A 27,057-nucleotide genomic window follows, 5' to 3' on the forward strand; every position below is an offset into this window, starting at 1 on the left:
TAAGGAGATAAAAGACAAAATAAAATATTACTAAGTTAAAGACAATTATTTTATGTCAAGGTTTGGCTGCTCGAGAAAGTCTATACGCTGAGTCAGTCGTTCCTAAAGTTATCTATATTGAAATTTGGTACGCGTTCCTACACATATGAGTCAACGTGTGTCGAACAGGTTGACTTTTCAAGACTTTTATCTATAAGATATGATGCATACCAAGTCTTCAGTTTTAGTTTCGTACCATTTATTTCCTCGCTCTTGTTTTAGAACTAAAACATGATAACGGTAATTAGAACTACTCTTTTATGGTTGTCTCTCATTTTCATATCCTTATTAATTAGTACTAATACAACTTTAGCTCAACCCTATTGTGGAAGAACCATTGGTAATTTTTCCGAAAACAGTACGTTTGCTAGAAATCTACAAACCACATATTCAAACCTCCCATCAACCAACAACGGTTTTGGTTTCTTCAATTTCTCGACCGGCTCAGGCACGGATGATGTCAGCTCCATGGCCCTATGTCGAGGTGACGTCACTCCAGATGCATGTCGAACTTGCTTGAATGATTCCATTGTAAAAGTTCAACAAGTTTGCCCCAACAAAGTTGAAGTAATAGCTTACTACGCATACTGTTCGTTAAATTACAAGAACGAAACTCTACTAGGAAACACCAAAATAGACTTTTATACGTACAACTCTGTTGTACGTAACGTAACAGATATTTCAGGGTTTAATGGGGCACTGAGACCGTTATTAGAGAGATTGCAAAGTGAGGCTGCGTCTGGTGGTGCGCTACGAAAGTTTGCCACTGGGACCACCAGAGGACCGGATTTTTCAAACATTTATGCGCTTGTGCAATGCACTCCTGACTTATCGACTCAGGAGTGTACTGATTGTGTACAATATTTATTCGATCAGATATCGACTTACTTTTATGGAAAAGCTGTTCTTACAATTCGTGCACCTATCTGTAATTTGCGGTACGGTACACATAAATTTTTCAACGACACTGCTCTAGTAATACTTCCGCCTGCACCATCTTCGCCGCCACCATCAAATTCATCGACATCCTCAGGTGTGCATTAATCATTAATGATGTAGTAAGATTTGTGTATTCTTGTTATGTGCAATTACCGTGACAAACTCACACTTATAATTGTGTTCACAGGTAAAAAGAAAAACACGGTCCGAAATGTGATCATAGCAATCGTTAGTGTGATTGCAGTCATAACAATTGCTTCATGTTGTATCTTCATGAGATTGAGGAACAAGAAGGAACACAAACATCGAGAGAGTAAGAGCGAAGCTAGCATATACGCCTCTCATTAATTATGATCAGCTTCATTCTTTTGTTGAACATCGTTAATATATATAATTGTTTGAGCTGTTATCTCTAACTCGGTCGTTTTTTCCATTCTACTAGCTGAAACATTGGAAATGGGCGTTATTGAATCTTTACAGTACAACTTTAATACAGTGAAAGCTGTAACAAATGACTTTTCAGAAGATAACATGCTTGGACGAGGTGGTTTTGTGGGAGTTTACAAGGTATGTATAAACAATTAGATACATTTAGAAAGTTCTAAGGTTTTCCGTGTTCGGATACCCTAATCCAACCCCATACTCAACTGTACCCAGCCCATTAGGATTACTCCGTGGCTACTTCTAACCTTTCCCTGATCACCCTAAGATTCGAACCTTGAGACCTCTTGCAAGGATGTTAGGGCCCAACCACTCGGCTACCTTGGGATGGTTATATGCAAAAAGTGGATATGTAATTGGTATATTACTTAACTGTTTATAAATATAGGGTGTGCTTGAAGATGGTCGTGAGATAGCAGTAAAGAGGCTTGCAACCGGTTCCGGACAAGGAGATACAGAGTTCAAGAATGAAGTTCTTCTGGTTGCAAAGCTTCAACATAGAAATTTGGTTAGGCTGCTTGGTTTTAGCATAAAAGGAAGCGAACGATTACTTGTTTATGAGTTCTTGCCAAACGCAAGTCTTGATCAATTTCTATTTGGTAAGTTGCATAGTGTAATTCAGCTATGAATGTTGTAACTAATATAAAAGTTATCTACAATGTCACTAATTGCATCAAGTTATGAATAACTTTTCGAATGAAGGACACACAAGTTTGTGACCAACATAACATTTGTAGAAATACTTTAATAAATACTCCGTAGCTGCTAATATAGTAATATATGTAAATATTTAATACTGTTGTTTGTAGATCATGTGAAATGTTGTTGAGAAAAGCGACACCGAATTATAGCAAACCGCTAGTAGTAATTGAAATAACGACAATAATAGGACACCGAGATTTAACGTGAAAAACCCCAATAGGGTAAAAACCACGGGCAAGGAAAGAAACGCTTCACTAATAAGAATAATAGGAATTACACTTCTCTCTAATTACAAGGATAAACATTAATCTTTATATCTCTTGTAATTAGGAGATTACTCACAAATTCTCTATTTCACTCTTTTAGTACATGAAAGAAAGAAATGATTTTGGGATACATAAATGAGCATGCTTATTGTTCTATTTATACTTGAAATGAACCATGCATTCTACCAACTCATTCATGCATTCATACGCATGTATATGTAGATAAACCATGTGGTCAAAACAAATGGTAGGTTGCGTACCAAAAGTGTTAGGTATGTTTTGCCAACTTTGACTAATGAGGAAAGTCATCCACCTACTGATCAACATCCACCAACCATTCCATATTTGACAATCTCCCACTTGAAGATTTGATTGAAGCTCAGTCAGTCTTCACACGATAATCCTTCCTTGCCAATGATGTTGCTTACGTCTCTGCTAGGCCGCATGAGGAACGGCACCAAATAAACTTGTCACGGTTGATTGACTTTGTTAGAAAATCAGCCACATTATTATCAGTATGAATTTTCTGCACATCCACGGTTCATTCTTCCACTTTCTCACGAACGAAGTGATACTGAACTCGTATATGCTTTGTCTTTGAATGAAATGTCGGATTCCTTGCAAGATGCAATGCACTCTGGTTGTCACAAAATAAAGTGATATTCTTTTGTTTGTGCCCGAGTTCCTCCAACAACATCTTCAACCATACTGCCTCTTTCGTAGCGTGAGTAGCTGCTACATATTCTGCTTCTGTCGTTGACGTCGCCACAACTGACTACTGATGTCAAAGCTAATGTATACGAAATAGTTTATATTTTACTAGGAAAAACTATTAAATACGATACAATTTTACACAAGATATTTATTTATTTATAGAATGGATATACTTAAACCTTGCTACAACACTTATAGGCAGTGTACCTAATCGTACAGTAGTGTAGTTTTTAGTAAGTCCGGTTCGTTCCACAGGGAAATCTTTAAACAAAGCTTAACGCTATATTAGTTTACTTTTATAAAAATACAAATATATATATAAGTAATATTATTATTATAAATGGGGGTTTTTACCGTTTAATGACCGGTTTGTCGATTTTAAAACTTTAGTCGCAGTTAAAACCAAATGTAAAATATTAAAAATAAATACAAGACTTAAATTAAAGCGTAAAGTAAATAACGATAATGAAATTGCGAATAATAAAAGTGCGATAAAATAAACTTGCGATAATTAAAGAGTACGATAATTAAAAGTGCAATTAAATAAAATAACAATAAAAATGCGATAATTAGAAGTGCAATTAAATATAAAATAAAGGAAATTAAATATGAAATAAAAGAATTATGCTTATTTAAACTTCCGTAATCATGATGTTTGACGTGTTGATTTTAGTTTTATGCCCATGGGTTAATTGTCCTTTGTCCTGGATTATTTAATATGTCCGTCTGGTTTTTGTCCATAACAGTCCATCAGTCATAAATATAAAGTGCGAGTGTCCTCGTCAAATTATCCTTATACCCGAAGTTAAATATTTCAACTAATTGGGGATTCGAATTGTAACAAGGTTTTAATACTTTGTTTAATGAATACACCAGGTTATCGACTGCGTGTAAACCAAGGTTTTACTACTTTGTTAACAATTATACCAATTACCCTTGAATGTAATTTCACCCCTGTTTTAATTATTCTAGTGGCTATTAATCCATTCCCGTGTCCGGTTAAATGAACGATTATTCGTACATATAAATACCCCGCCCATCGTATCCGATTGAGTGTATATGGTAATTTATAGGGACGCCCAATTGTAAATCTTTATATTAACATTAACAAACTTTCATTTAGTTAAACAAATATAAAGCCCATTAATAGCCCATAGCCTAATTTCCACAAGTGTCGTTCTTTTGTCCAAACCCCAATTATGGTACAAAGCCCAATTACCCAATTTTAGTAATTAGCCCAACATCATGATTACTTCGTTTTAAATAAGCATAATAATAACTTAGCTACGAGACATTAATGTAAAAAGGTTGAACATAACTTACAATGATTAAAAATAGCGTAGCGTTACACGGACAGAATTTCGACTTACACCCTTACAACATTCGCTAACATACCCTTATTATTAGAATTATAATTAAAATTAAAATTAAAATATAAATTATATATATATATATATATATCGTATGAATGAGGAGAAAAAAGATTATGTTTTGCGATCAAAATTCGGTTGGCTTTATAGGCAGAATTTCATTTTGGGGCTCCGCGACTCGCGGTGAAATCCTCTTCAAACTCCGCGAGTTGCGGAGAATGAATTTACAGCTCAGTCCCTTTGGAGTCTTTCTCTGCCGACGGTTTTTATTTATAAATATAATATATATATATAATTAATATAATTAATTATATATTATATTATATTTATATACATAGTTAACTTGTAATTTTTAGTCCGTTGCGTCGAGCGTTAAGAGTTGACTCTGGTCCCGGTTCCGGATTTTCGAACGTCCTTGCGTACAATTTAATATCTTGTACTTTGCGTTTTGAATCTTGTACTCTTGTAATTTCGAGACGTTTTTTTATCAATAATTGAAACCTTTTTTATTGTCTTTTGTACTTTTGAGCTTTTTGGTCGTTTGCGTCTTCAATTCGTCGAATCTGTCTTTTGTCTTCACCTTTTATTATTTAAACGAATATCACTTGTAAATAGAACAATTGCAACTAAAAGCTTGTCTTTCTTGAGGAATAATGCTATGAAATATATGTTCGTTTTTAGCATTATCAAATATTCCCACACTTGAGCGTTGCTTGTCCTCAAGCAATATCGTCTTGAAATACTAGAATCACTTCTTTATTCTTCACACTTTGTACATCAGTGATTTCTATACGGTGGTATGAACAATGGTAGTAACGATATGGTTTACAGTCCCACATGACTATAAAAATTTAGATCCATTAAGGAAATTGGATCTTTATGAAAACATTTGATCTTTTGAAAATTAAATCTAGTTTTTACCCTAGATAAGTTTTTCGGGATAACCCTTTACCGGTGTTTGCAAAATATTTTTGTGGGTTTGGTGGGTTTCAGATTTGAAAATTTTAGCTCAAAACTTATGGTTTTGTGTCACCCACTTGCTAACCTTGTATTTGGAAAGCAACACGTCCAGTTTACTTGTTCCGTATATTACCTTCCGGTAAACTACCGTCCGGTTGTAAAGGAAAGCGTTGAACAAGCAACTGTTAAGGCAATGTCCCCTGACATGCTTTTAATTATGGTCTATAATGTGTCGGACGCAATTACTATCCTTGGTAGGAGCAATAGTAAAGCTCACCCTTATAATTTTTCGGTATGGCACAAGGTCCTGTCTTTGACCATGCTATGCAACCACCGTTCTTACGGTTGACACCCGATTTAGTTCAGGTGACCTAATGAATTCCAGGTGAATTCCTAGGATTTTTCGTTCAATGATAATGAACGCATTAAAAATAGGGTTTTCAGAAAACAAATCGGTTTGTAATTTTGATCAAAATATTTTCTCGTTCAAGCTCGAGTTTAGATATCATTGAATTCCATGAGTTTGTAATTCTCAATCTTTAAGGTCAATCTCTAGGATTGAGTAATATCAGTCTTAAAAGCTGATTTTTAATCTTTAAGGAGATTATCCTTTCTGGGGATCTGATTCATTAGTCTTATCCAGCTAATTTGCATGGTGCCCCCCCATTTTACAAGATAAATCCTTCTCATGGTTAGGATAAATCTGACCACTTGGCGACCCTGTTTAATGCTGAGGTCCGTGGATTTCCTGCTGATTTTAGTGATGACTTTTCTAGATTTTTCGTCAACCTACAGCTGGTCTGGACGACAACTTCTTGACCTAAATCAAGAAGCGCGTGTCTTTTTCGGAAGACTTTACTTCCTTTTAATGATGGAATTGATTCATCGTGTAGATCCATCTCTTCTTTTCTTTCATCGGGTAAAACAGTTTAGTTGAGTCCAAAGCAAAAGTATTTTCAGTTATTTGTTACAGATATATGTGACATATGTTTAAGATAACTTGGTAAATTTTCCCACACTTGGCTTTTATTTTCCTTTTTATCGTCCTCTATTCCATTTTAAATGAATTTTAACATTTTAGTTTGTTTCTCAATTTATGTCCTTTCCGAGGTAACAATAATTTCGGTGTTAAAACCTAGTTTTATCGTTCATAAATATGTATAAACATGATTTTTAGTTCATTTAATTGAAAATTTTAAAAAATTTTACTAGAATTGGGTAGTCAGTATATAAGACTAGGGCTGTTCTTTTTTTATCAGAGAGCACTAGATTCTAATACAACTACTGCTTTACTAGTATTTTTAATGGTAACCAAGTGTTTAAGATAAAAATTTTAAAATCCGAAAGAATTTAACCCCTTCCCACACTTAAGATCTTGCAATGCCCTCATTTGCAAGAAATCAGTAACAATTTAAATTATTGAGGGTGATTTGTGTGAAAATGATTAAATTTTTACCAAAGTTTCCAAATATATTGGCGTTTGTTTGCTGAATGATAAATGGTGCACATCATTTGTTCATTCCGTCTTGTTGTTATTTCACATATATTTTGCATCTTGTCGTCAAAATTAGTTGCTTTTGCTGAACTTAATGCCAGTCTTTGAAAATGCGTTGTTTTACCCTGTTGTGTACATAAGATAAACTTGCAAACATATATACATATTTTTGAAGTTTGGTATATTACCCCACATTCAAAAATTATTAAAATCTAAGAATAAAAGTTAGATAATTATAAAAATGATTACAATATTAACAAAAGTATTAAACGTATCAATCATTACAAATTACAAAATAAAAAAAATAAGTAAACTAAGGATGATATTGGTACCAATAGGGGTTCCAGGCATAACCATAGGTGCTATAGAATGCTTCGGCAGGGTCATACGTAGGATACGGTGGCTGCATCTCTATAGACCAGGGAGGGAAGATGGGTTTCGGTGTAGGAATATAGTTTCTACCTATATGTTGGCAATGAGCTATGATTTGGTTCTGATGAACTTGCCAATCTTCAAATGCTCTCTGTCTAGCATTTTCGTATTCCTGAGAAGCTATAAACCTATGCATTTCTTGCATCTCATTCCCCCCTCCTACATTACCTTGCTGTTGGTTTCTCTCCACCTGTGGATGTCTACCATGTATCGTACTGCGGCGTTATTTCGCCTCTTCAAAACTTTCGCACCATGGTATACATTTAAACCTATAGTATCGCGGGGTTCCGGTTCTTCTACTAATAATCCCCCCCGACTTATATCCACACCGAGATATTCACCAATCAAAGTAATAAAAATACCACCTCCTATTATGCTATGTGGTCGCATCCCCCGAACCATAGCTGATAAATAATAACCCACACAATATGGTATACTTACAGCGCTTTGTGGGTCTCGAATACACATATGGTAAAACAAATCCTGTTCATTTACTTTTTCCTTGTTCTTACCCCTTTGTGTAATCGAATTGGCTAAAAACCTATGAATCACTCTTAATTCGGCTCTATCTATATCCAAATAAGAGTAATTTCCCCCTTTGAAACGGTGATGGCTTGTCATTTGACTCCACACACCGTGTGTATCAAAATTTTCATCTATCTTTCTACCGTTTAGTATCAACCCTCTACAATCGGCAGATGCTAACTCCTCAGGTGTATATATACGTAAAGCCTGAGCCATGTCTAGTAAAGACATGTGGCGCATCGAACCGCCTAACAAAAATCTAATAAAAGAACGATCGGTTAAACTAGCTACCCGATCATTCAACTCTATACTACATAATAATTCTTCACACCATACTTTATATACAGGTCTACGTATGGTGAATAAACGTACCCAGTCATTAAAAGAAGAATTACCATACCTCTGTACAAGTAATTCCCTAATTGGCCCGGCCAATTCTACAGCTTCTAAGGGTCCCCATTCTATGACCCTCGGTACCTCAACAATCTTAGAATGAAGAGTATGCAAACCCCTTTGATATTTTGGATAATCTATCCAAAGTCTGTCAAATCTCAGGTTCGGGTGCAACTCTTCCAAGTGCATATCAGAAAAGGTCATGACTGGATGAGGTATATCCTGCTTGTAGTAGTTATCCACCTCCTGTTGTTCCAAATTCTCAGCAGGAGCATTGCGGGCTTGGGATGAAGATTCACCCCTTTCATTCTGCAAAACACATCAAACACAATTTTTGTGCATCCAAATATGCATTAGTGTCAGCAAAATCATCAATCAAAATAATTACAATGACATTATCAATTTATATCAAACTTTAAGCTTATTTTCATATTTTCATCAAATCTACACTTTTTCAAATAAGCATATACGAAAATGTTCACCAAGTTCATAAGCATTCAACTCAAATAACATGTCAAAATAATCATTACTAGCAATTAAACAAGTCTCAAATGGCATTATCTTTCAAAAATCAAGTTCATGAATTTTTAGACTTGAAAAAGTCCACTTTAATTCTCAAAATCATATTTAGGCTCAAAGTTTGGATCATTTAATTACCTAAACATGTTACACTACTCAATTTAGCAACAATTCATGACAAAAATCGGCCATAACCTGTTTATATCAAAAAGCCCCAAATTGCTCAAGAACACAAACCCTAGATTATTCAAAATTTGAAGTTTAAGGCTTCTAATCATGTTAAACAGCATCAATCTAGGTTATACAAGCATAATACATAAACAATTTAAGCATAATTACACTAAAAAGCATCAAAATCAAATTGGGGAAAAAATTGCTCAAGAATACTAAATTTCGGATTAAATGGTGTTTAGGTGTAGAAATTTACCGTTTTTCTTGAGTAATTCTTAGATAGCATCCTTCTCAACATGATTTTAGCAAAAGATTTGATGATTAACGGTTAAAAATTGTGATTTTTGGGGTGTTTTTGGGTGGTTTTTCGGAGTATTTCGCAGCTGTGTTTTTGAGTTATGGAGTTGGGACTGATCTGTTCCAGCTCTTTATTTTTTTTTCTGTAAATTGGTCCCTCCGCGAGTCGTGGAGATTTAAGCTCCAAACTCCGCGAGTCGCGGAGTTTTTTATTTTTTTTATTTTTTTTATTTTTTTTTTTAATAATCATTAACTTATTAGAACAATTAAGTAATTAATTTTAAAATTTTGTTTCCCTTGTTATTTAGGACGAGGTCGTTTCGGATCGATGTCCTAGTCCGTCCTTTGACAAAATTTTAAAATTTGTCTTTTTGTAGCGATTGTTTTAAAAGCTAAGATTTTTGGGTTTTTTTTAATATTTTTGGCATACTTTAAATCAATAAGATTAAAAATAATGATAATAAAAGTTCTCGTCCCTCCCTTGGGTAAAGCAATTTCGGTTCAAAGACCTAGTCTTCAACTTACGACGAATTTTAAAAATCATATTTTAACTTAATGAGATAAAGTAAATTTTTGTTTTTAAATTCACACAACTTAAATATAAAATTCAAAATTAATATTAAAATTTCACACCAAACTTGAAATTTGAAATGCATAAAATTAAAAATTCATATTTTAAAAATTAAAAATTCACACCAAACTTAATTTAAAAATTCATATTATAAATTCATACCAAACTTATATTAATTTTTCAAATATTTACAATTTTAAATATATTGTTTTTACAAAGTTTACAATATTAATTTAAGATTTAAATATTAATTTTAAAAACATGGTAAAAATAAATTTAAAAATCTTTTTGTCTTTTTATCCCACTTTAATCAATCAAATATTATCAAAAATATGCGCCCCTCTTTTCGGTAAAGTAATTTCGGTTCCAAGACCTAATTTAACTCATGATGAATTTTTGAAATATTTTGGGTTGATTGTTTAAAGATATTTATACCTTAAGAATAAACGTTAAATTTCGCAGTGATGTAATAAATTTTTGAATGATATCAATAATTTCGGTCGCCAAACCTAATTTTATTCAATACCAATTTAATACTTTTTAGCGAACAAATTAGCGTTTATTATCAAAAGGTTAAAAATAAAAATAAAAATAAAAACTGTACAGACATACCTGTGGAATAGATTTCTTAGTGATATGATCTATCTCATTCATAAGATAGTCGGTTTAATTGGTTTTCCATGGCTACATAGGCGTAACCTTGAGCATTCAGTGTCTTTTCTTCTAAACATATGAACGGTCCGTCTCTGCATAAAGTAACAAATTCGGTATTTGAATAGGTTTGATTATTTGAACATTTACCTCCATGTGACCATTTTCCGCATTTGTGACATCGTTCTAGGTGTCGTGCTCTTCTTTTCGCTGCGGATTTTGATTTTCCTTTACCAAATTGTAACTTATTATCTTCGCATCTAGATTCTTTTCTAACTCCGTCCATTCTTTCTCTGATTACTGATACTAATTCACTCGGTAGTATGTCATTATTTCTTTTACTGATCAAAGCGTGTAGCATTAGACCATGGTTTAGTTCACAGGCAGTCTTCATTTCGTAAAAACCTAAAAAAAATAAAAATTCAGAATGGGGGGAGAAGACTAGTTCTTTAGGGTCTGCTAGGGAAAGACCATTCGGGTTCCATTTTCGAGAACTACAAGAAAACAGACAATCTAACTCTAACAGAAATACATATTATCCTTTAAAGACTTGATTCTCCCCACACTTAGTTAGCTGTGGTGTCGAAATTGTGATTAACTTCGTTGTCAACTTCCATCGGACCATGTATGTAATGTTTAACTCTGTGACCATTAACTTTAAATTCAATCCCTTTTGAATTTATTAATTCTATCGTTCCGTATGGGAAAACTCTTTTGACTATGAATGGTCCAGACCATCTTGATTTCAATTTTCCAGGAAATAGCTTGAATCGTGAATTGAAAAGAAGAACTCTGTCTCCTTCTTTAAATTCTTTTGAACTTCTGATTCTTTTATCATGCCATTTCTTCGTTCTTTTTTATAGATTAACGAATTTTCGTATGCTTCATGTCTTAATTCTTCTAATTCGTTTAGTTGACTTAATCGTAGACGTCCAGCTTCATGTAAATCAAGATTACATGTTTTCAAAGCCCAAAATGCTTTGTGTTCAATTTCTACTGGAAGATGACATGCTTTTCCATAAACAAGTCTAAAAGGTGTGGTTCCAATTGGAGTTTTGTAGGCTGTTCTAAAAGCCCAGAGTGCATCCTCCAATTTAATGGACCATTCCTTTGGATTTGATCCTACGGTTTTCTCTAGAATACGTTTTAAAGCTCGGTTAGTATTTTCAACTTGTCCACTTGTTTGTGGATGATATGCGGTGGAGATTTTATGAGTTACTCCATATCTTTTAAGAACTTTCTCAAGTTGATTATTACAGAAATGAGTACCCCGATCACTTATTAAAGCTTTCGGTGTTCCAAACCTTGCAAAAAGACGTTTTAAAAAGTTGACTACAACTCGTGCATCGTTAGTTGGGAGAGCTTGTGCTTCCGCCCATTTAGATACATAATCAATGGCTACGAGTATATATAGATTATTTTGAGATTTTGGAAATGGACCCATAAAGTCAATACCCCAAATGTCAAATACTTCACATACTTGGATGACATTTTGTGGCATTTCATCACGTTGACTTATTTTTCCGGCCCTTTGACAAGCATCACAGGATTTGCAAAGAAGGTGTGCGTCTTTGTAAATTGTAGGCCAATAGAATCCAGCATCATAAACTTTTCTTGCTGTTAGTTGAGGCCCATAATGCCCTCCTGTTGGTCCTGTGTGACAATGGTTTAAAATTTTACTAGCTTCATCTCCAAATACACATCGGCGTATTATTCCATCGGGACAACTTTTAAACAGGTGTGGATCTTCCCAGAAATAGTGTTTTATATCACTGAAGAATTTCTTTCGTCTTTGGTACGATAATCCTTTTTCAAGGAATCCACAAACTAAGTAGTTTGCATAGTCTGCAAACCATGGGATTTCTTTATAATCTATCTTCAATAGATATTCATCAGGAAAGTTGTCTTGTATGGCTGATTCATTTAGAACTTCTAATTCGGGATTTTCAAGACGAGAAAGATGATCAGCGGCGAGATTTTCTGCTCCTCTTTTATCTTGGATTTCAATATCAAACTCTTGTAAGAGTAAGATCCAACGGATTAATCTTGGTTTAGCATCTTGTTTTGAAAATAGGTATCTAAGAGCAGAATGGTCGGTATAGACCACCGTTTTTGCTAGAACGAGATATGATCGAAATTTGTCAAAAGCAAAGACAATAGCAAGGAGTTCTTTTTCAGTAGTTGTATAGTTCGTTTGTGCTCCTTGTAATGTCTTACTAGCATAATATATAGGTTGAAATCGTTTTTCAATCCTTTGTCCTAAAACGGCTCCCATTGCAAAATCACTTGCATCGCACATGAGTTCAAATGGTAGATTCCAATTTGGCGTTATCATGATCGGCGCATTAGTGAGTTTCTCTTTAAGAATATTAAAAGATTTGATACACTCATCTGAAAAGATGAATGGCGCATCCTTTTCTAGGAGTTTATTCATAGGAGTGGCAATCTTAGAAAAATCTTTTATGAAACGTCGGTAAAAACCGGCATGCCCTAGAAAACTCCTAACTCCTCTAACATTGGTGGGATGTGGAAGTTTAGCAATTACATCTACTTTAGCTCTATCCACTTCAATTCCTTCTTTTGAAATTTTATGTCCAAGAACGATGCCTTCTTTAACCATGAAATGGCATTTCTCCCAATTAAGTACTAGATTTGATTTTTCGCATCTAATTAGCATTCGTTCCAGATTAACTAGACATGATTTAAATGTATCACCGAAGACTGAAAAGTCATCCATGAAAACTTCCATGCATTCTTCTATCATGTCGTGAAAAATCGCCATCATACACCTTTGAAAGGTTGCAGGGGCGTTACAAAGTCCAAATGGCATGCGTTTGTAAGCAAAAGTACCATAAGGGCACGTGAATGTGGTTTTCTCTTGGTCCTCGGGTGCTATTGGAATTTGAAAATATCCGGAAAATCCATCTAGAAAACAATAGTAACTATTTCCGGCTAATCTTTCCAACATTTGATCAATGAAAGGTAAGGGAAAGTGATCTTTTCTGGTGGCGTCATTTAATTTTCTATAATCAATACACACACGCCATCCTGTTACAGTCCTAGTAGGAATAAGCTCATTTTTCTCATTTGTAATGACAGTCATGCCACCCTTTTTAGGCACGCATTGAACTGGGCTTACCCATGGACTATCAGAGATTGGATAAATTAAACCTGCATCTAGCAGTTTAATAATCTCTTTCTTAACTACATCTTGCATATTAGGATTTAGTCTTCGTTGGCGTTGCACATACGTTTTATGACCTTCTTCCATAAGGATTTTATGTGTGCAATACGAAGGACTTATTCCTTTAATATCATGAATCTTCCATGCAATGGCTGGTTTATGAGCTTTCAACACAGAAATGAGTTGTGATTTCTCATTTTCAGTAAGAGAAGACGATATTATTACAGGTAATTCAGATTCACCATGTAAATAAGCATATTCCAAATGGTTTGGAAGTGGCTTTAACTCTAATTTCGGGGGTTCTTCTATCGATGATTTGTATCGATATCTGTCTTCTTCTTTTAGCATTTGAATTTCTTCTGTTGTTGGTTCATATCCATTAGCTATAAGTGTAGCTAACATTACAGCTTCATCAATTGGTTCATTACCTTCTCCTAAAGAGCATTCTCCTGTTCCTTGTAATTCTGGAAATTCTTCTAATAATTCTGCATGTGCATCTATAGTTTGAATATAATAACATGTATCATCTGCAGATTGTGGTTGTTGCATTGCTCTATCAACTGAAAAGGTAACACTCTCATCCTCTATACTTAAGGTCAGTTTCTTACCGAACACGTCTATCATTGCTTTAGCCGTGTTTAAGAATGGTCTTCCTAATATGAGAGGAACTTGAGAATCTTCTTCCATGTCCAAAACAACAAAATCTACTGGAAATACTAAAGTACCAACTTTAACTAGCATGTTCTCCATTATCCCTCTAGGATATTTTATTGATCTATCGGCTAGTTGTATGCTTATTCTGGTTGGTTTTAATTCTCCAAGGTCTAGTTTAGCATATAGTGAATACGGCATTAAATTTATACTAGCACCTAAATCTGCTAATGCTTCTATTGAACTAAGACTACCCAGAAAACATGGAATTGTGAAACTTCCTGGATCAGATAGTTTTTCTGGTATCTTATTCAACAGCACTGCTGAACAATTAGCATTCATAGTAACAGCCGAGAGTTCTTCCATTTTCTTTCTATTTGAGATTAGATCTTTCAAGAATTTAGCATATCTAGGCATTCCTGAAATCACATCAATGAAAGGAAGATTTACATTTATCTGTTTAAACATATCCAAGAATTTGGATTGCTCGGCTTCAAGTTTTTCTTTCTTCATTTTGCTCGGATAAGGAAGTGGTGGTTGATATGGTTTAACATAAGGTTTATCCTTAGCTGTGTTATCTTCATTAATCTTTTCAACTACCGGTTCTTTTTCCTTATCTTGATCAGGTTGTGGTTCTTGTGGAGTAGGAATGGCTTCATCAGAAGTTACAGGTATTTCAGGTGGTTTAAGTGTTGTGCCACTTCTTGTGGTAATGGCTTTAGCTGTTTCATTTCGGGGGTTAGCATTTGTATCGCTCGGTAAACTTCCCGGTTTTCTTTCACCTATTAACCTTGCTAGGTTACTTACTTCTTGTTCTAGATTTTGAATAGAAGCTTGTTGATTTCTAAATGCTTGAGCATTTTGTTCATTGGTTTGTTTCTGAGATGTGAAAAACTGCGTTTGAGTTTCAACTAGCTTTGTCATCATATCTTCTAAATTCGGCTTTTTATCATCGGTTTGTTGTGGTGGTTTGTTTTGAAAATTCGGTCTTTGCTGGTTGTAAGTATTATTGGATACTTGTTGATTGCTAGGACCTTGTTGGTTGTTGTATGGAATATTTCGGTTATAATTTTGGTTTTGATTGTAAATCGGTCTTGGCGGTTGATAATTATTCTGATAATTATTTCCAGGCCTTTGGTTTATGTATGAAATATTCTCTCTTTGTTCCATTGTTAATTCAATACTGAGACAATCTTTTGTCAAATGTGGTCCTCCACACTGCTCACAACTAATTCGTATTGAGTGAATATCCTTAGTCATCTTTTCTATTCGTCTCTCCACAGCATCTATCTTTGCGGAAATGGAATCTAAGTCATGGCTAGAATCGGCTCTAGCTGCTTTAGATGATCTAACGATATCTTTTTCTTGGTGCCACTCATGTGAGTGGGAAGCAGTGTTATCAATAATTTTGTAAGCATCAGTTTCGGTTTTCTTCATAATAGAACCACCAGCTGCTATATCTATGTCTTTCCTTGTAGTGATGTCGCATCCTTGGTAGAATATTTGTACTATTTGACAGGTGTCTAAACCATGTTGCGGACATCCTCTTAATAAATTCCATATCTTGTCCACGCCTCATATAGAGTTTCATTTGGTTTCTGTGTGAACGTAACAATTTCTGCTTGAAGTCTTACGGCTTTAGATGCAGGAAAGAATTGTTTAAGAAATTTGTCAACTAAAACATCCCATGTATCGATCGCCCCTTCAGGTAACGATTCCAACCAATCTTTGGCTTCTCCCTTTAAAGTCCAGGGAAATAACATGAGATATATCTGTTCATCCTCCACTTCTCGGATTTTAAATAGTGTGCAGATCCTATTAAAGGTACGTAGATGTTCATTTGGATCTTCCTTCGGCGCACCACTAAATTGGCATTGATTAGTCACCATGTGTAGAATTTGTCCTTTGATTTCATAATCTGGTGCATTAATGTCTGGATGAGTAATTGCGTGACCTTGGCCAGTGCGTTTAGCTCTCATTCGGTCTTCCATACTTAAAGGTTCCAGATTCTCCATAATTGAATTTGTTGAATCGGTATCACTAGATGATTCTGATTTAATGGTTCGTTCCTCAACAATCTCTGTTTGAATGATTGGTGGCTCAGGAGGAAAGTTTAGTGGTTCAGGATCTACGAACCGTTCCTGAATATTCTCCGGATTCTCAATTGTGAGGTTGGGTTCAAAAAATGGATTATCGGAAATTTGAACTGAAGTACTTGGTCTACTGGATGACGATTCTAAAGAAAAATCAACGGCGGTTATATTTGCTAAATGTCTTGATCTAGTTACAGGTGGTGAACGTACAAAAGGTGGTGAACGTCTTGCTCGGTGCATTCACTGAATATCCTATTAGTTTTAAAAAGGAAGAAAAATTATAATAAGTTATCCAATCAATAGACTTTTCTGATTTTGCCCACGTTTCGAATAGCCAAAAGATGCAGCAGAGGGGCAGGATTCGTTTGGTCTCAATATAATTGAGGACTGTTTGGCTCCAATAACCCGGTCCACGTACAAATCCAACTATTACTACGAACCAGAAAATTTTGATGTCTATCAATTTAACCACTTAAAATAAATTTTCGTAATTTTAAGAAAATTTAGATAAGAAGTAGAAAAAATTCTAAGTCCTAAAAACTAGAATGGCGAGAAATAAGAAAGAAAAAGAGTTCGTCGGAAAAAAAAAATCGAAAAAGAAAAATGGTTGAAAAATAAAAGGTGACGAAAAAAATAAAAGAAACTTATAAAACTTAAAAATACTTGACTAACCTAATCTTATTACTACAACTAACTTAAAATTATAATCGCAAATTGAAATTACTAACTGGAATGATAATTGATACATAGTAAAAGGTGTCTAAAAATATTAAAGCTTACAGGAAAAACTAAATCCCAAATGGAAATAACTTAAAAAGAAACTAAAACTTAAAAAGGCGTCGCAAAATTCTAAAGCACCTAAATCTTAGTCTAAAGAAAAAGCACTTAAGGAATTCTACGGCAAAGCCTAAAAATCTAGGAGTAAAAATGACTATAGCAAAAACTATGTTTAAAATTAAATATGAGCTAAAAATACAAATATTACGCTAAAACGATTAAAAAGGGACAAAATATAAAAATATACAAAAAGTTGTAAAAAGTACAATTTTTATAAAAATATTATTTTTATATTATTTATTTAATAAAACTACTAATTTTACAATTTAATTAAACTAATTTAACTAAAATATATAAATTAAATAAAAAGTAAAAGTAATTATAATAATAATAATTAGTTAGGGTTATAATAATAATAATTAATAATTAACCGTAATTAATGCTGAATTAGGGCTTCTGTCGGCGTGTCAGGTTATCTCCGCGAGTCGCGGTATTTATTGCATCAAACCCCGCGAGTCGCGGGGTTCAGAATTTCAACTGACAGGTTTAATTTCAACGCGTTTTTCTTTATTTATTTATTTATTTTATTTTTTCTGTTTTTATATAAATAAAAGATATTTAAATAAAACTTATATTTTTTATAAACTAAAATAAAAATAAAGAAACTTAATCAACTTAAATATTTAAAAAAATCTTAAAAATACTTATATTTTTGTTTTTCTTTTTATATTTTTGAATAATTAAAACGTATTTTTACAAAAACGAATTTTAATAAAAGTTAACTAAAAATCTTTTTTTTTTCTATTAGCGTTGCGCTTCCGGCGTTTAGAAAGTTCCCCGGCAGCGGCGCCAAAAATACTTGATGTCAAAGCTAAGGTATACGAAATAGTTTATATTTTACTAGGAAAAACTATTAAATACGATACAATTTTACACAAGATATTTATTTATTTATAGAATGGATATACTTAAACCTTGCTACAACACTTATAGGCAGTGTACCTAATCGTACAGTAGTGTAGTTTTTAGTAAGTCCGGTTCGTTCCACAGGGAAATCTTTAAACAAAGCTTAACGCTATATTAGTTTACTTTTATAAAAATACAAATATATATATAAGTAATATTATTATTATAAAGGGGGGTTTTTACCGTTTAATGACCGGTTTGTCGATTTTAAAACTTTAGTCGCAGTTAAAACCAAATGTAAAATATTAAAAATAAATACAAGACTTAAATTAAAGCGTAAAGTAAATAACGATAATGAAATTGCGAATAATAAAAGTGCGATAAAATAAACTTGCGATAATTAAAGAGTACGATAATTAAAAGTGCAATTAAATAAAATAACAATAAAAATGCGATAATTAGAAATGCAATTAAATATAAAATAAAGGAAATTAAATATGAAATAAAAGAATTATGCTTATTTAAACTTCCGTAATCATGATGTTTGACGTGTTGATTTTAGTTTTATGCCCATGGGTTAATTGTCCTTTGTCCTAGATTATTTAATATGTCCGTCTGGTTTTTGTCCATAACAGTCCATCAGTCATAAATATAAAGTGCGAGTGTCCTCGTCAAATTATCCTTATACCCGAAGTTAAATATTTCAACTAATTGGGGATTCGAATTGTAACAAGGTTTTAATACTTTGTTTAATGAATACACCAGGTTATCGACTGCGTGTAAACCAAGGTTTTACTACTTTGTTAACAATTACACCAATTACCCTTGAATGTAATTTCACCCCTGTTTTAATTATTCTAGTGGCTATTAATCCATTCCCGTGTTCGGTTAAATAAACGATTATTCGTACATATAAATACCCCGCCCATCGTGTCCGATTGAGTGTATATGGTAATTTATAGGGACGCCCAATTGTAAATCTTTATATTAACATTAACAAACTTTCATTTAGTTAAACAAATATAAAGCCCATTAATAGCCCATAGCCTAATTTCCACAAGTGTCGTTCTTTTGTCCAAACCCCAATTATGGTACAAAGCCCAATTACCCAATTTTAGTAATTAGCCCAACATCATGATTACTTCGTTTTAAATAAGCATAATAATAACTTAGCTACGAGACATTAATGTAAAAAGGTTGAACATAACTTACAATGATTAAAAATAGCGTAGCGTTACACGGACAGAATTTCGACCTACACCCTTACAACATTCGCTAACATACCCTTATTATTAGAATTATAATTAAAATTAAAATTAAAATATAAATTATATATATATATATATATATCGTATGAATGAGGAGAAAAAAGATTATGTTTTGCGATCAAAATTCGGTTGGCTTTATAGGCAGAATTTCATTTTGGGGCTCCGCGACTCGCGGTGAAATCCTCTTCAAACTCCGCGAGTCGCGGAGAATGAATTTACAGCTCAGTCCCTTTGGAGTCTTTCTCTGCCGACGGTTTTTATTTATAAATATAATATATATATAATTAATATAATTAATTATATATTATATTATATTTATATACATAGTTAACTTGTAATTTTTAGTCCGTTGCGTCGAGCGTTAAGAGTTGACTCTGGTCCCGGTTCCGGATTTTCGAACGTCCTTGCGTACAATTTAATATCTTGTACTTTGCGTTTTGAATCTTGTACTCTTGTAATTTCGAGACTTTTTTTATCAATAATTGAAACCTTTTTTATTGTCTTTTGTACTTTTGAGCTTTTTGGTCGTTTGCGTCTTCAATTCGTCGAATCTGTCTTTTGTCTTCACCTTTTATTATTTAAACGAATATCACTTGTAAATAGAACAATTGCAACTAAAAGCTTGTCTTTCTTGAGGAATAATGCTATGAAATATATGTTCGTTTTTAGCATTATCAACTACAGTTTTGAAACTCAGCGTACTATTCCACCACAAAGTGTGAAAACATATGCAGTGGTAGATTTACTTTTATCGATATCACTTGCATAATCTGAATCAACATACCCTTTGACAATAAATTTCGGTTCCCCATAACATAATGCAACATCTAAGGTTCCCTTGATGTATTTAAGGATCCTCTTTACCGCATTCCAATGCTCTTTACCAGGATTCGCCATGTACCGACTAACTACTCCCACTGCATGTGCAATGTCTGGTCTTGTACATATCATTGCGAACATTAAACTTTCCACTGCTGATGCATACGGTACGCGAGACATCTCTTTCCTCTCGTATTCACTGCTAGGACACATAACGGAGGATAACTTGAGATTAGTAGGAAGTGGGGTTGAGATTGGCTTACTATCTTGCATATTGAAGCGCCGCAAGACTTTCTTCAAATAATTCTTTTGAGAAAGCCAAATCTTCCTATTATCTCTGTCTCGGTGAATTTGCATCCCTGGAATCTTGTTTGCGGCACCCAAGTCTTTCATTTCAAACTCCCTAGCCAATTGAGCCTTCAGCTTATTAATACGATCTTTGTTGGGGCCTGCAACCAACATGTCGTCTACATATAACAGCAAAATGACAAAATCATTGTCCCCAAACCTCTTGAAATATGCACAAGGGTCTGCATAAAGTCTGTTATATTCAAGGCTCATTATGAAAGAATCAAATCTCTTATACCAACATCTCGGCGCATGTTTGAGACCATACAGAGATTTCTTTAACCTGCAAACCAAGTTCTTTTTTCCTTGTAGTTCAAAACCTTCAGGTTGAAGCATATAAATTTCTTCTTCAAGATTTCCATGAAGAAATGCAGTTTTCACATCTAGCTGCCCTAGATGCAAATCAAATGTAGCACACATCGCTAGAACTACTCGAATTGTTGTAAGTCGAACCACAGGAGAAAATATTTCATTAAAGTCCGTACCTTCTTTCTGAGCATATCCTTTAACCACCAGTCTTGCATGATACCGCTCCACTTGATCAACGCCATTTCACTTGATCTTATATACCCATTTATTTCCAATAGGTTTTCTACCTTTCGGCAATGGCACAAGTTCCCATGTTTGATTTTTATGAAGAGCTTCAATTTCTTCCTGCATATCCGTCATCTACTGAGATGCATCTGAATAATTCAGTGCCTCGCGAAGAGTTGTTGGCTCTCCTTCCTCTGTTAGAAGACAATATGCAACATTGCTTTCCATAATATAATCCGAGTGCCACCCTGGACGTTTTCGTTCCCGATTAGAAGTACGAGTTGCTGGAGCTTCATCAACGACTACTTGATTTTCATCGTGCTCTAGTACTGCTTCAGAAGAATCTTTATGAAATTCATTTCCAACCTGTATCGGTGTAGTTTCTTTTGAAGTGCTAACATCTTCAAGATCTTTGTCTTCCGTAAAGTCAACATCTCTGCTAATGACTACTTTGTGGGCTGTGGGATCCCACAAACGATACCCCTTAACTCCATCAGCATACCCCAAGAACAAACACTTTCTGGACTTTGGATCCAACTTTGTTGTTTCTTTAGAATTGTACATTGCGTACACAGGACTTCCAAATACATGAAGGTCAGAATAATCAACTGGTTTTCCAGTCCACATTTTCATCGGCTATTTTAACTCAATTGCAGTTGATGGTGACCGATTTATCACGTAACAGGCAGTACTTACTGCTTCTGCCCAGAATGATTTCCCCAAGCTTGCAGTTGCCAACATCGCCCTTGTTCTATCTAACAAGGTTCTGTTCATCCGCTCCTCCACTCCGTTTTGTTGAGGAGTGTATGTCGTCGTGAACTTCCTTTTGATACCTTCTTGTTTGCAGAACTTATCAAATTCATCACCAGTGTATTCTCCTCCATTATCAGTCCTTAAACACTTGATCTTTTTACCAGATTCAAGTTCAACCCGCGCTTTGTAAACTTTGAAAACTTCAAACACATCCGCCTTTCTCTTGATTGGGTACACCCAACATCTCCTAGTGTAATCATCAATAAATGATACAAAATACTTTGCTCCTCCTAGGGATTGAACTGGTGCTTGCCACACATCAGAGTGAACCAATTCTAGAATTAATTTACTTCTAGAATTTGATGTGTTAAACTTCAGGAGATGCTGCTTGCTGATTACACAATGCTCACAGAAAGGTAGCGATACCTTTGTAAGACCAGGAATAAGATTTCTTTCAACAAGAATCTTCATACCTTGCTCAGACATGTGTCCAAGCTTTTGATGCCATGTCATAACAACTTTATCACTTGAACTATTCGAAGCAACAGATGCTTCCGATTCCTGTACCGTCTCGCCTTTCAGAATGTATAAATTAGCACCCACCTTTTCTCCTTTCATAAGTACATCCGCGCCTTTCTTGATTATCATGATCTTCTCATGTATCACCATCTTACAACCAAGATCATCTAATTGTCCTAAAGACAATAAGTTCTTCTTTAAACCCTCCACGTGTCGTACACCATGAATAGTACGAATTGTACCGTCATGCATCTTCAGAATGATATCTCCAATCCCAATGATCTTTAGTTCATGCTCATTGCAACTGTATACAGATCCTCCTGAGATACGTTCATATTGTTTGAACCATTCTCTTCTAGGGGTCATGTGAAAAGTAGCTCCCGAGTCAAATAACCAGACATCAACAAATGTCTTTCTGCCTTCATTTGCTACCACTGGTTCACTAATCAAAGCAGTCCCATCTTCTGAAATGCTTGCAATATTTCCTTGAGGATTAGAGTTATTTAAACTCCGGCAATCCTTCTTCAGATGACATTTCTTGCCACAATTGTAGCATGTATAGGTCTTCTTCTTTTTAGACTACGCTTTACCATGATTGTGACTCCCACTTGGGCCACGTTCCGTTGATCTCCCTCCTGACACCAATAAGGCCTCCACTTGTCATGAGCCGGCCTGTTTGTCTTCCTTGTTATTGCACCGATTTTCTTCTTCTAGAATAGCAGCCGCAACTTCTTCATAGACTAGATACTCCGAGAGAACATTATTGGTTAAGTTAATAATGAGTTGATCATACGAGTCAGGTAGACTCTGAAGTAAAAGTTCAGCACGTTCTTTTGGCTCTATATTAAAACTTAATGAAGCGAGTTGAGAAAATAGAGTATTCAAAGAATTAATGTGCTCATTAACTGAAGTAGATTCATTCATGCGTAGCGCATAAAGTTTCCTCTTAAGGAATATCTTGTTGTGGAGTGATTTGGTCTCGTACAATTTTACGAGGTGATCCCAAATCTCTTTCGCCGTCTTCTTTTCTTCTATGCTAGACAAAATGCCATCTGCTAGTGCCAGATGAAGATTTGCGATAGCCTGGCCGTCCATCTCTTCCCATTTTTCATCAGTGACTTCAGCGGAACGTCCACTGATGGCTGCCAAACACTTATCCTTTCTCAGGATAGCTTTCATCTTTAGTTTCCATAACGAGAAGTTACTCCCGTTGAACTTTTCAATTTCAAATTTTGTAGACATTGCTATAATCACAATCTTCTTTTCGACAATACTATTTTTCTGAGAAATAGTACGCGGGAACTTTTATCGAGTGAAATTAATCTTACTTATTTTCTGATGTGGACGATCCACTCCTGTGGCAACCACAGAGCATACGATAAGTAAATTAATACACACTAGATATTAGAACCTTAGCTCTTGATACCACTTGTTGAGAAAAGCGACACCGAATTATAGCAAACCGCTAGTAATAATTGAAATAACGACAATAATAGAACACCGAGATTTAACGTGGAAAACCCCAGTAGGGTAAAAATCACGGGAAAGGAAAGAAACGCTTCACTAATAAGAATAATAAGAATTACACTTCTCTCTAATTACAAGGATAAACATTAATCTTTATATCTCTTGTAATTAGGAGATTACTCACAAACTCTCTATTTCACTCTTTTAGTACCTGAAAGAAAGAAATGATTTTGGGATCCATAAATGAGCATGCTTATGGTTCTATTTATACTTGAAATGAACCATGCATTCTACCTACCCATTCATGCATTCATACGCATGTATATGTAGATAAACCATGTGGTCAAAACAAATGGTAGGTTGCCTGCCAACTTTGACTAATGAGGAAAGTCATCCACCTACTGATCAACATCCACCAACCATTCCATATTTGACAAATGTTTGCGTCTTGATTGGAGAAAGCGATTTACGATCATCAAAGGTGTTGCCAAGTGTCTTTTATATCTTCATGAAGATTCCCGTCTAAGGATAATTCATCGTGATATGAAAGCTAGTAATGTTTTGCTAGATGCAGAGATAAACCCAAAAATCGCAGATTTTGGTATGGCAAAGGTTGTTTAAACCTGAAGAAACTCATGGTGACACAAGTAGAATAGTTGGAACCTAGTAAGTACAATATCTTTAGACGAATTCATTACAAAATATGTTGGAGTTGGTATAGCTATAATTGATGAACACTTCAATTCTAACACTACATTTAAATTGTGATTGGAACCAGACCAATTAAGGAAGGCCTTAGTGTTTACAACATTTTTCAATAAACAATTTATGATTACATCCCCGTAAGACTTTTCGTTCTTTTTAACGGCATAAGATTTTCTGTGGTTAATAAATGCTTTCTTATAGTGGTTATATGGCTCCGGAATAGGTCATGGAAGGCCAGTTCTCGGTGAAATCCGACATCTTTAGCTTTGGGGTATTAGTATTAGAGCTCGTAACGGGTCAAAAGAATCGATCTTTTCAAATTGGAGACAACATTGAAGATCTTCTTAGCTTTGTAAGTATCCACATCTATCATGTTAGTGATTTAGTATAAGTAAGGTATGTGGTTATTAGACGAGCCTTATTGCAGATGACATCCAACATCAAATGGTGTGGGTGGTAACTCTGACTCATTTGACATCAAACGGGTCGACTGATAATTTGACCCAGGCATCTAACCAGTCGGGTGGTAATTCTGACCCATTTTACTATACACAAGTTTCCCACCAACACAGCAGACTCTGAAAATGTTTATACACCAATGAAATGATCAGATAGATTTATATGCTAGAAATATATTTTGTTAATACTATGTTTCATTGTATAGCATGAATGCTGAAAGCAAATTTGTTATTACATTCAGGCATGGAAAAGCTGGAAAAATGGGAGGGCACAAGATCTGATAGATTCTAGATTGAATATGGGATCAGGTTCAATACACGACATCGTTAGAAGTATAAACATCGGGTTATTATGCGTTCAAGAAAATGTTATCAATAGGCCAACCATGGCTTCAGTTATTCTTATGATTAATAGTAGCTTATCTGTCACGCTTCCTGTACCATTAGAACCAACATTTTTCAGGCATAGTAACATTCATCCTGCAATGCCGCTATCTATAACAATAGAGTCAGAGTCAGGATCGTCTCAGTTATCAGTTAATGAGGTTTCAAAATCCGAGATCGTTGCTAGATAGATAGGTGTTCTGAATTCACTTGAGATATGTTACACACATTTGTTCAATGTATTCGATTGATATGCTAAAAAATTGTTGATGTTTTAATTTTTAAGTGTACTTTTTTGTATAACTTGTTAGGATATTAGGACCCAAACAACGCAAGTAATTCTACAAGATTACTTGGCTAGTAGTGATTCCAACAAGATCACTCAAACCCACTTAATGAACGAAAGATAATAAATGCGTAAATGTAAAGAACGACACAAGATATAACGTGGTTATATGCAATCGTTGTGATTGCTTTAGTCCACGGACCAACTAGAGATTGTATATTTACTGAATATTTGAGTGGTGTGTTACAATTGCATACAATGAGTTCTATATATAGAGAAAACAAGAACACCATGAAACTTCAACTTGATCTTCAAGTGTGCTAGCAATCATGAAAGATAAACCAACTAGCCATGATTTCCACCTTGTATTGGCATGATCACAGCCCTAATTTTAGGTGTAAAGTGATCAACTTTGCACCTAAAGTGAAAGGAGGCCAAAGCATGCTCGGATGTAAAGGTTGCAACTTGCCAAATTGCTGACAGAGGGGCGATGCTCCGCATCTCTACAGTTTCAAATGTCCAACAGATTCAAATCGCGATGCAGACTCAAGTGACAGCTCCAGAAGCGCCGCATCTGGATCTGTGTAAGACCAGTGTATTTATTGTAAATAGTGTATATATGTTAACAAAGTGACGGGGTACGTTTTATATTTAAAAAGGAGCAAGGAATCAGAATTTGCCCAGGTGCGCGCTGCGCGGCCTGGGGGCGCACCGCGCAAGTACGCACAGACAGCTCCTTTTGTTTTGTTTTATTATAAATGAGGGCATTTTGGTAAAAACACATTAAGGCCGGATTTAATGCTTGGGATCTGATATTGGAGTGTCATTTACTCCAAAATCCACCAACCTTATCCCTCCAATTCAATTTTAGAGAGAGAGTGATTATAGAGTGAGAAAGCTCACTTTGAAGGAGAAGAAGTTGCTCTCGAGTTTTATCGCAAGCTTTAAAGTTGTTCATCTCGTCATTTGCTACGTTTTGATAGTTGTGGTATGTCCTAACTTTAATTTCTTACTTTGATTTTGTGTATGGGTTAGGGTTTGTGTTGAAGATGAACACTAAGACCCATTTGTATGTAAATTGGGTGTTCTTGAGTAAATTGGGTCATGTAGACTCGATAATGGGTTAGCTAGGGTTTTAAAAGTGATAATTGTTGTTAATGAACCCTAATTGGCTAATAAATTGTTAGAACACTTTAATGATGTGTAAATGAGTGTTATTTGGGTGTAGATGACCCAAATGGGTGTATTGACTTTTAATTGGGTCAAATGGGTCAAAATAGACCAAGGTTGGTTAAGGTTAGTGATTAGTGTTAAAACCTAGTGATTTAATGTGTATGAAGGCCTTGAGTGCCAAGGGTTAGGGTTTTTGGTGAAGATGACCCAATTTAGGGTTAAGTGTTCAAATGGGTCGAGATGACCT

General features: G+C 34.8%; 1 pseudogene; it reads left to right on the plus strand.

The window, feature by feature from the left end:
- Positions 1 to 243: 243 nt before the first annotated feature.
- LOC139845179 (cysteine-rich receptor-like protein kinase 26) lies at positions 244 to 25,542 on the plus strand (annotated as a pseudogene).
- The last annotated feature ends 1,515 nt before the right edge of the window (positions 25,543 to 27,057 follow it).

Source organism: Rutidosis leptorrhynchoides, chromosome 4 (genome assembly GCF_046630445.1).
Source record: "Rutidosis leptorrhynchoides isolate AG116_Rl617_1_P2 chromosome 4, CSIRO_AGI_Rlap_v1, whole genome shotgun sequence".
Classification (NCBI taxonomy): domain Eukaryota; kingdom Viridiplantae; phylum Streptophyta; class Magnoliopsida; order Asterales; family Asteraceae; genus Rutidosis; species Rutidosis leptorrhynchoides.